Source organism: Tupaia chinensis, unplaced genomic scaffold, assembly GCF_000334495.1.
Source record: "Tupaia chinensis unplaced genomic scaffold, TupChi_1.0 Scaffold000047_1, whole genome shotgun sequence".
NCBI lineage: Eukaryota > Metazoa > Chordata > Mammalia > Scandentia > Tupaiidae > Tupaia > Tupaia belangeri.
Window position 1 is genome coordinate 6,937,043 of NW_006159505.1, and position 11,615 is coordinate 6,948,657.

Sequence of the window (11,615 nt, forward strand, 5' to 3'; positions counted from 1 at the left end):
TTACAGAGGCGGGCACCTCCCGGGCAAAAACTGGAATGTTCTGGCTGTCCTTGGCACAGATGGATAGGCGGGGCTGGGGGCTCTGCGGCCTCACTGGCCTCAGTCCCAGGGCAAGGCCCGCCTCCCAAGTGCTTATCAGGGCTGCCTCTGGCAGGCTGCCTACCCCCTCAAAGTCACACCACCTTAGCGGGCATCTGTGGCACGTCCAGCCTCTTCTGGGGGGTGGAGGGGTTGTTGTCTGTCAGGGGCACCCTATGTGCCAGGCACCATGCTCTTGCAGGTCTGTGGCTCAGGCAGAACATGAACCCTAGTTTATATTGCTCAAGGCTCAAAGCTACGGCTTACCCACTCTCTGTGAGACTCTGGTGGCTGCTGTGGGAGGGACTCCGCCCTGAACCTGGGTGACCTGGCCCCGGCGATGACCCAGCACTCCAGGGTCCCTGTAGGTGCCCTAGCACATCTGCATGTAGGGCCATTTTCCCAGGAATTGCTCAGCAGATGGATCAGATGGGGAGGGGTCTTCCCAGGTCATGATCTAGCACTCCGAGGACCCCTGTCTAGTGGGTTCACCTTCAGGGGCTGCATTTGGTTTAACTGCAGGCCCAGGACAATGGGCCCTGTGTCTGGAAGGCAGCCCCATGGAAAATGGACATTACCAATGACAAGACAGGGGACCAGGCCAGGTGGGGTCAGGACATTTGTGAGATACCTTGGGACAATTAGAACATAGTCTGAGTTTTAGCGACCTAGGGGAATATCTGTCACTGTCAGCAGACAGCAGACTGCAAACAGTAGGCTCAAAACACATGGGCATCTAAGAGTGGAAAGTTCTGGAAGGTGGGTGTCAAATGTTCACTGTTGTCACCCTAGATATAAGTTATGAGTCTCAATTTTTTTTCAATGTTTGCATCTGAATTTTCTAATTTAAAAAAAAGGCATTCCTTTTTAAGATACTATAAACCCATTTTAATGAAAACAAGCAAGAAGCAGCCTATGAACATGTCTTGGGGTTCCTGAGAGTTTTCCAGCATTTTTGGCTAGGAACTTTGAGATGGTGGATTTGAGGCCAGGAGGCTGATGGGTGGAGGTGTGAGCTGGCAGCCTGGTGATGAGGCCCCATAGATTCCTGGCCCTTGAGCACAGCCTGCATTGGACCCTGGACCTGGTCTGGGCTCTGGGTCCTGTCCCTGGGAGGCCTGGGGGTGTCAGAAGTGCATAGTGTGGGTGTGGCTGCATGACAGACCCTAGCTTCTCTCACAGGGCCAGGATCACTTGGCTGCACTGGTCCCACTTGGCCCAAGTCAGGCCTAGGTGACTTCTAGGGGTTCCTGAAATCATGGAACGGGCCGTCAGAGCAAGGTGGAGGGGGCAGCCCAGCTGAAGCCTTGCATGTGGGCTCAGGGCTGGAGGGCGGACCCCATCTGTGGGGATCACACCCACAAATGCAAGGAGCAACAGTCCACAGGGGGCTTCTGCCTCTTTCCATCTTTGGTAAGGAAGGTACAGGGTAGAAGCTCCCACATAGTTCTCAGGGTGAGCTGCTCCCTTCAGAGGCCTCACGCTCAAGGAGCGAGGGAGGTTGTCCCTAAGGACCCGGGCTCTAGGCTTGCAGCTGATGCGGAAACCCCTCATCCAAGTGGCCAGCCTGAGAGCCACCCTTCTGTCTGGGTGGGCAGCCCCACAGTCCTCGCTGCAGCTGGCAAGCTCTCGGGCAGTGGGCTCTGCCCACAAGACTGCACCTGTCCAGTCCCATGGCCTTAGACCAACTCCTCCAAGGCCAGGCCTGCCAGGGGTCTGAGTTGGAGGGAACCTCTGTCTCCCAACAGGCTGAGACAGCTCCTATCTCACTGTTCCTGCAGCTTGTCCAAGTGAAGTTGAGAATGGAGAAAGGTAGACACTTGCCCAGGGTCACAGACCTAATGGGTGGCAGTGCCCCTGTCAGGCCCGTCATGTGGCTTTCTGACTAGCACTCCCTGAGTCGCTCTGTGCAGCCCCGACCTCGTGGCCTGCTCGTACCGTGTACATTGGACCAGTGCCTGCTGGGTGTTGGGGCCCCTACCCAGAGCTGCTTTTCCTGCCCTGCTGGTGGCCAGAGCTGGCGCTCTCCCTGGGCACAGGCAGAGGCTGGGTTGGCCTTGAGCGTGTGCTGAGCTAGGAGGCCTCTTCTTCAGCATGGATGTCCGTAGGGTACTGGGCCTGAGCCAGGGGCACCCTCTGGCAAGTTCAGGCTAAGTTCTGGGGAGGTGGAGCCCAGTTTATGTGTTGGGGGAGTCAGGGAGGAAGGGAATGGATGGTCTCAGCACTCTGGCTCCCCCAGCAGGCCCCAAAGGGAAGCTTTGTTGGAGTCTTGGGAGGCGTGGCCTTGGGCTTGCCAGGGCTCCCCATGAACCTCTGGTGGGCTCTGGCCACGTGTGTCAAGCGGGCCTTCTCTACAGCCACATGCCTACTGGGGTGAGCAGGGCAGGGACAGGGGCCCAGGTCAGCTACTCCCTTTGAAGCCTGGGCAGCAGTGGACACCACAATACCTCCGGGGCGTCTGGCAGGCTGGCGGCAGGGAGTCAGGCTTTACCAGGCAGTTCTGGATTCAGATGGTTCCTGGTAGCACCTGCAGGATTTGTAACCTGACCGTCCTTCCTGGAGCTTGGTGATTGCCTCAGGTCACCCCTCCACACACACACCCAGGAACTCACACCCTCCTTTCCAGAGTGCGTGTTGGGAGAGTGTGCCGACGTTGCTCCCCCTGCCTGGTAAGGACCTGTCCCAGGTGACTTGGGAATGAGTTGGCCTAAGGGCTAGACTCGGAGTAAGTCTCTGACGGAGTTGGAGCAGCAGCCTTCCTGGGGGGAAGAGATTTAAGTAAGTTATAGCCCAGCTGCCCCGTTTTATAGCTGGAGAAATGGAGGTCCGAAGTGGAGAAGTGGCTTCCAAAGGGACAGGTGACAATTAGCTGGGCTCCTACCTGGATGGGTGATTGTCTGATGAGGAGACACCCTGGGCCTCCGCTCCCCGGGATAGGGTTCCTCGCTTACTTTGCAGTAGGAATGTGGGCTCACAGAAGTGAGAGAGTTAGGAGAATGGGATGCTGGTGCCTCCCATGCCTGGGGCTATTGTTTTGGGGAAAGGCTGGCCAGCGTGGCCAGCCCTCCTCCCGGCTCTGGTTCATCCTGGGGCAGGAGTGGGGGTCATCTGCCTGGCCTCAGGGCCTCCAGCCTTGCCTAGGGGAATGCAGCTCCTAAGAGGCCAGAAACCTCTGGGAGCTTGCAGCCTGAGGTCGGGCTGCGGGCAGCTGGCCAGCATTGTCCAGGGACCTCCTGCCAGGTGGGTGGAGGGAGAAAGCCTTCCCATCCTCAGGGACAGGGAGTAGCTTTGGGTCTCAGCTGCGAACACAGGCTGTCAGGCCTGGAGTGTCTTATCTGGAAACAGGGACCATGATGGTTTTTAGTTGATAGAGCTGGCTTCAGGGCTCAGCACTGCTGGCATTTTGGTCTGGATCATTTTGTGGAGGGACTGTCCTGTGAGTTGTAGGATGTGGAGCCACATCCCTGGCCTCGACCCACTAGATGCCAGCAGCACTCCTTGCCCGATTGTCCATGAAAAACTTCCCAAATATTGTCTAATGGCCCCGGGGGTGGGGTGTGGGGCAGAATGGCCTGTTTGCAATTCCTGCTTGTAGAGTGATGGTCTGGAGGACTTAAAAGGTGTATACACTGCAGGCCTTTAGAACCCCGGGAAGATAGGCTCTCTGGGTTGGCATGGGCTGTCACTGTAGATGGCTCTGCTGCGTACGGTGGGTACCACCATGGAGCTGATTGAAAGATGGGGTTTCATCCAAAGCCGATTATGCTGGCCGGCCTGTTCCTCTAGTCCCATGGCTCCCCATGGCTCCCTGTGGCCTCCTCTGTCTCTGTGCTGACCTGTGTTCCTCCCCCCATGTGGCTCCCATGGCTTTCCCTGGCATTGTGCTGTGCTGTCCTGTCCAACCCCCATGTGCCTCCCCAGTGTGACTCCCCCAGCTCTGTGCCAGCCTGTGTCCCTTCCCCCGTGTGGCTCCCATGGCTCCCCCTGGCTCCATGCTGACCTGCGTCCCTCCCCCTACGTGGCTCCACGTGGCTCTGCTCTGCAGCTCCATGTGGCTAGTGCCTTCGGGTGGGGCTGCAGTCAAACTGGGAAAGGTTCTGAGTGGTTTTGGAAGAACAGGATGGGGCAGAGGAGACGGAGCTGGCCAGACACTCTTGGCACCATGGGCACATGTGGCCACAGCTGTGTGGTCTAAGCAGGGGTCCAGAGCAGAACCCTGGGACTTGTTCAGGTGCTGCCAGTGGTCACTGGTCAGTCAGGGGGAGTCTTTGAATCCATACCGAGGTCCAGAGTGACCCCAGGCCTAGGCCAGACTTGGGCTTCAGCCCCTTCCTACCCTCTGAATGTCCTCATGTGTCTCTTGAGCAGACCCTGCCCTACCTGGCCTGGGTCCCCCATTCCCACCCACTTGAGCCTCAGCCCCCTTTATCACTGTAGCTCAGGGTCTCTGGTTCCTTGTAATTTGGGGTCCAGCTCAACCAAGGCCTTGCCTTACAGGCATGCCTACTGCTCGCCTTGGGGACCAGCCTGCGCCTCTGGGCAGCCGTCCTGGACCAGCACCCCAGTCCATCTCACCCCGGTCTGGCCCTCCACCAGCCTCTTCTACCACCAGCCTTCCGCAGGGCTTGCTGAACCTGGCCCTGCCCCTCAAGGCCCACAGGGTCCAAGGGTCTCTGTGGCTCCAGGCAGGTTAGAGGGAGTGTTGGGCCTCTGTTTCCTCCTCTTTGATCTTGCACGGCTTGCTCATAGCAGGCCGTATGCCCAGTACACACCCTCCAGCAGTGCCCAGTCCGAGGGCCTGCCCAGGGATTTGTGGGCAGCTGGGCTGGAGGAGGTACAGGACCCCAAGGGAGGAGCTCCCACGGGAGGCTGGATGTGATGAAGAGGCAGGAGGAGACCTGGAGGTAAAGGGATAAGATGTGACTAGAAAGCAGGGCAGGGTTTGTCAGCAGACCGTGGGGCCTGGGCTGGAGGCAGGGATAGCTGTGGACCACAGTGGGGTCTGGGTTTATCTCCTAGCCACCCAGAGCTCCTGAGTGTGGGACTGTGCTGTGGGTGCTCCCTGTGGCAACTTGGGGTCCAGTAGGGAGGTAGGTGCCTGGGAGGAGGGAAGGGCTGGCTTTGACTGTGTGGTTTTTCCCATGTACCTCAGCCCTGCATTGGTGAGCCCCTTGGCAGAAGAGTCTGCCCCTTCTTCCCTGGATCAGCTGGGGATGGGGTTGCGGCCCAGGCTGTCTCAGGGCATGTGGGGAGGCTGAGATGGTCAGCTGAGCAGCCACCGGAAGGCTGATACAGCCTCAGGAAGTGGCCCCCCATCTCTGATGAGAGTCATGGTCTAAGCACACAGAGCAGTGTCCTTAAGATCATTGAGATTACATTGGGGTGGAGTCAGGGGAAGGCTGAGAGCCAAGGTGAGAAAAGCCCACCTCCAGGTACCCACAGGCTGCTGCCCACTGGGCTTGGCCCCAGGGAGGTGAGGGATGCCTGCACCCTGCATCAGTACCCAGGGTACACACGCTGCTCGTGCACACAACCAAAGGGCACCTAGCTGCAGGACTGAGGGGACTCCCTTGTTTTTTCTCCTCTGCCATCTCCACCAACTCAGGCCCAGGTGGATTTGGGATACAGGACGGGAAGGGAGTCTGGCACTGCCGGACAGCCTGGACCCCTGCTGGAGGGCTGATATGACCCCCCTGCCCAGAGGCCATCAGCCGTGTGCTGCTAAGCAAGGGATGCATACTCATTTTATCTTTCCTTCATCTGTAAAATGGGAATGATGACAGCAGCTCTTTCAGTGGTTATTGGTGACCAACTTAGATCCATGCCTAGGACATGGGTGTTTGCTCACTTCTGCCAGGGCTCCTGACCTTTCCACATGCTGTGGTCCCTCCAATATCCAGGGACTCCAAGAACCCCATCACAGAATAAGCCCCTTCCCCCTTTAAAGCAGCTTTACTGACTCAATAAACTGTACATGCTTAAAGTGGACAATTTGATCAGTCTTGACATATGTAAACAGCCACGAACCCCCACTAGGAACTTGGACACTCCCACCATCCTGAGAAATGTCCTCCCGCCCCTTCCTATTCCCACAACCGCATGGCTGCTGGTCTGCCTTTGGTCATGATAGACTGATTCACGTTGTGTAGAATTTATAGAAAGGGATCATATTGTGAATGCCCTGTTCTGGCTTCATTCACTCTGAGCTGTTGTCCTGAGATGTGCGTTTGTCGTGTCCACCAGAGCCCCATTCCTTTTTGTGTCTGAGTACTGTTCTGCTGAGCAGGCAGAGCTCGGTTTATTCATCCATCACTTGTTGGCAGACACTTGGGCTGTTGCAGGCTTGGGTCTTACAAATGAATCTGCTGGGGATATTTGGGTGCAAGTCACTGGACAGATGTTTTCATTTCTTTTGGGTCAATACTTGGGGTAGAATGGCTGGTCATAAGGCGGGTATAGGTTTGACCTTTTGGGAGACAACCAAACTGTTCTCCAAAGCAGCTGCAACGTTTTGTATCCTAGACGCAATGTACAAGAGTTCCAGCTGCTCCATATCCTCATCAGCACATGGTGTGGTTGGTCTTTTTAACTTTAGCCAGTCTAATGGATATGGCAGGTGATTTCCTTGTGGTTTTATTTGGCATTTGACTGATGGTGTGAAGCCTCTTTTCATGTGGTTATTTGCTGTCCATACTTTTTCTTTGGTAAAGTGTCTGACCAAAGCTTCTGTCCACTGAGAAAATTTGGATTATTTCTTTTTTATTTATTTGCCAGAGGGTATGTGTACTCCTTAGAGAGAAAAAAAGGCAAGTGAGAAAGCAATCCTCCTGGGGTGTGGTCATGCCACAGTCCTGTGTCCTCATTTTCCTCTTGGGATTTTGGACATGTATGTACACACACCTGGCGTGTTTTTCAAGCCACAGGGTTCAGGACTCAAATACACAGCCATGTGGGATCCAGCTACCTTAACTGCCATGCCACTGGCTGGCCCTATTTATTTTATTTTTGGTGAATTTAGTTCTTTGTATATTCTTTATTTATCTTCATTCATTCATTCATTTATTTTGAGAGATTTTTGCTATAAAGCTCGTGTGCTCACCAAAGAGACAGAGACAAAAAGTGGGAAATCACCTCCCATGGAGAATGGCCATGCCACAATCCCTTTTCTTCCATTCTCCTCCCAGGATTTGGGGTAAACATGTGCACATGCCTGGTGTGTTTCAAGCCACTGGGTCCAGGACTCACACCGCGGACAACCACATGAGAGTCCAGTGATGCAACCATGATGCCATCTCCTGGTCCCACCTTTATTTATTTTTAAAACTTTTTATTGACGTCTTTTGTATACCACATATGCGATATTTCGGGCCCACTCCTTTATCAGGTATACGCTCTGCAGACTTCCCCCAGACTTGGTTCATCTTTTCATTCTCTTATTGTGTCTTTCACGGAGCAAAAGTTTTCATTTTGAAGTTCTCCTTAACAATTTGTTCTTTATGGATTGTGTTTTGGTATTATGCCTAAGAAATATCAATATTTGGCCAAAGCAAGGGAACTGAGATGTTCTGTTTTCTTCTGGAAGTTTTGTCATTTCAGGTTTTATATTGGGGTCAATGGTCCATTCTGAGTTAATGTCTGGCCAGCCTTGAAGTACAGGTGGAGGTTCCCTTTTTCCTGTGCACTTCTGACAGTTCCAGCCTGCTGGCTGGAAAGGCCCCCCTCTCTCCACTGCAGGGATCTTGGGGGGCCATGTTTTGAGCTTCCTCGTTGCCATCATTGCCCCTGTTCATTTTATTTCATCTAATCTCCTAGTGCCTGTGGGATGAGGCCTGACCTGGGATGCATCACTTCATAGCAGGCCCCAGGACTCTCTGAGCCTCAAGCCTGTAGGGTCTCCAGGTCCCTGACCTTCCTCTCAGACCCTCTCAGTGTTGCTCTACGAGTGTGGTGGGAAAGGCTGCACCCACTGGCTGCTGCTCTTCCTCTTTCCCCTTCCTGCTTCACCTCTCCCCCTTCCCACCTCTCCCCTTTCGGCCCTTCCACTTTCAAGTATACCCTCCTAGCCCTACCCAGATATCCTTGGCTCAGGTCACCTCTCCTGGATCCTGTCTACCACTGGAGACCAAAGGCAGGTCCGTGAAGTATCACAGGCTCAGTGGGGCTCCCCAAATCCATCTTACCCCTCATACTACCATCCTGGGAACTAGAGGGCCCCAAAGACCTGGTCCTGGGTTCTGAGTATGGCAGCCTCCGGTGTGTGTGTATATGTGTGTGTGTGTGTGCATGTGTGTGGACATATGAGCACACATGTGCACCAACATGTGAGTGTGTGTGGTTATGCACCCCTTGCTCACAGGGGCAGAGCTAGGAGGGGCTGGAGAGCACTGAGGCTGGTTTGTCTATCTTAGAGGATGTGCCTATACCCAGATAAGGGAGGGGGTCGTGGCCTGGGCTTTGCTGTGAGCTGCTCCTGGACTAGGGTTCTGGTATCTCTTCCTGTCCAGAGCCAGGCAGAACAGCGGGGAGTGGATGGGGTGTCATGCTGATACTTTCCAGATGAACAACCGTGTGAGGGTGTGGGTAAGGGGCCTGAGAGGTGGCATTGGTCTCATGCTCCCTGGACTGTCATGTGACCTTGGCCAGACCCCTGCCTCTTGTCAGCCCCCTCCTCAGGTGGGGTGTACTGGAAAACTGTACCCCCACCTGTTGGAGGAGTAACAGCAATAATGTCGTGACTGTAGCCAGGTGTGACTCTGTCTCCAGGAATCAGGAGGGTGGAGGTGGCCTTAGAGCTCCGAGCCACGTCTCAGCTGCCGACTCCGGTCCCTGACTCCGGCTCCAGGATCGGTATGACCACAGGAGTTCTTGGTGATGGGGTGAGGCTGACACCTGAGGCCTCTGTTGTTTGGAGGAGCATCCTATGCCCCCCCCCACCCGTCCTGGCTCCTGAGGATAGAGGGGAGCACCCTCTGGGCAGAGTTGGGGACAGGTTGAGGGACTCTGTGCTCATTGGCCGGGTCTGTCATTGCCTGGCCAGGGTCTGAAGTTAGGGTCTGTCCTTGCTTACCCAGCAGTGGGACAGCACTCTGCAGGGCACCGGTGCTCAGTCATTATGGGTGGTTCAAAGAGCAGGTGTGTGGTTTTCTGTCCTCCCTAGGAGCTCCGGACAGATGGAGCCTCTGCTGGCCCAGCCTGTGCTGTGAGGCTACTGGTCCAAGGCTTTTCTGCATCTGTTTGAGAGCCTGGGCAGGTCTACAGAGGGAGGCCATGGGAACCTGAGGCCCTGACCACAGTCCTCACCACACGGCCCCACAGACAGGAGTCTGGAGCAGATGTAGATATCCTCTTTCACAACCCACAAGCAAGAGAGTGTTGCAGGAATAGGACTGCCAGGTCCCGCAGGAGCCCTTAGGGACCAGGAGCAGCAGCGACTAGGTTCCCTCCACTTCTCAGGAGCATGACTGTGGCCAGCCCTGGCCTCTGTCCACCCCCACCCCACCCGTAGTCTCCTCACTTAGCTGGGAGCAGTTCCTCATCCAGTCCTGGACACAGGCTTTCATCACTAAGCGGCTCTTTGGGGTGCCATGCTAGGGAAACTGGACCTCTCCAGAGGCCAGCATGAGGGAGTGGGCTGGGACCAGTGTGTCAATGATGGGGTTTGCAGGACCTGCTTCCTCTCATCCACCCTCTGTTACCTTAATCTCCTGGCAGTGACCCATAGTGGTTCTCATGGCACTAGAGCCACAACTTCCATGTTCACCTCCAGTAGAAGAGAGAGGTGAGGAGGCATCCATGGGGTCCGCCTGGGGTCAGAGCCTGGCTTACATGGGCGACTTTCCTGGATGAGCCAGTGCTGGGGCTGAGCGGGCATCTGTGCCCAGCCCTGTAGGAGGCACCTTGTACTAGAGCTGAGCCAAAATACGGTTTTGGTAGCTGCCAGGTGACAGGTCCCAACGGAAGTAGCTGGCAAGTAGTGGGTGGCAGCAGACGCCCAGACTGTCTGAGGCTGACTGCCCAGCATGGGTGTTTCTTGGCCTCTAGGGAGGAGCGGGCAGCCATGCCAAGGGCTCTGAGACATTGATAACTTGGTGCGTCAGCTGGGGCTCATTCACCGCCAAACAAAAGGCTTTAGCGTTGGGATGTTCCACATGAGAGATGAGGCCAGTGGGGGGCTTCTCCAGAGCTTTCAGGGCAGAGGGACCTGGAGTTGGGAGCAGCCAGTGTCCACCCTCCTCGGGCAGCTCCCCATAGCTGGTGGATGTGGGTTAAGGACAGGATGGATTATTCTGGATCTCGACAGTGTAGGGTGGACTCTGGTCCAAGCGCGTTGTATGGGCTTGCTCAGAGGAATCTGACCACAGCCTGACATTGGCCAGTTTTACTGCGGGGGAAATGGAGGCCCAGGGTACAGAGCTAGAGAGAGGCAGAGCCAGATAGAGCCCCAGGCATTCGACTTCAGAAACTGTGTGTATGAGAGATACATGCATACGCTTAAGCAGGCTTTTTTTTTTTTTTAATCACTTTAAGATATACATAATGTAAAATTTACCATTTTAATTACTTTAAAGCATACAACTTGGGTGGCATTTGGCATTTCATAATGTTGTACAGTTACTTCTTTCTAATTCCTGAACATTTCCATTGCCCCAAAAGGAAACTCCCAAGGCCATTAGCTGTCCCTCTCCAGACCCCCTCCCAGCCCCTGACCAGCCATGAATCCACTTTGTGTGTCTGGATTTCTCTCTCTGAACATTCTGTGTAAGTGGAATCGTACAATATGCGGCCTTTGTGTCTGGCTTTCTTCGCTCAGCGTGCTGCTTTCAAGGCTCGCCATACCATAGCATGTGTCAGAAGGTGTTCTTTTTAAGCTGGATGACCGTCTGCTGTCCACCCGCATTTTGTCCATTCACCAGCTCACGGACCCTCAGGCCATTTCCACCTTTGGGCTATCATGAACCACGCTGCAGTGGTCATGTGGGTGCATGTCTCTATTTGAACACCTGCTTTCATGTCTTTGGTTAATACGCCTAGCAGTGGATTGCCAGGCCTGTGACTGCTAGTTGGAACCGACCCAAGGCCATCGCCACAGTCAGTGCCCTAGCTAGGCCTTTCTCAGAACTTTCACAAGGGGGCTACCCTAGGTAGGCTTGGCTTTCTATGACTGCAGTCTTCCCCTCCTGCCTGGCCCCTTGCCCTTCTACACTCTGGTCCTGGATGGAGCCCTCTTCTGTTCATAGCCCCTCTGCCCACCCTGACCCTGTCACACTGGGTTCCTGGGCTCTGGGGTGCCAACCCCCTCCATGTCCATCAGATGTGACTCTGCTTCTGTGGCTTCTGGTGGGAAATGACAGCCAGTCCTCTGCCAGCTGTTCCCACTTGTGATGGGAAAGGGCCACATGGACAGCAGCCCCCGAGGACACAGTGGAGGGATACAGTATGTCCCAGATCCTGGGGAGACTACACTCCTTCCACCCAAAGGCCTAGGAGGACCCAAGTCTTGATAGGGCAGAGGCCAAAGTTGCTATTTCTCCATCTCT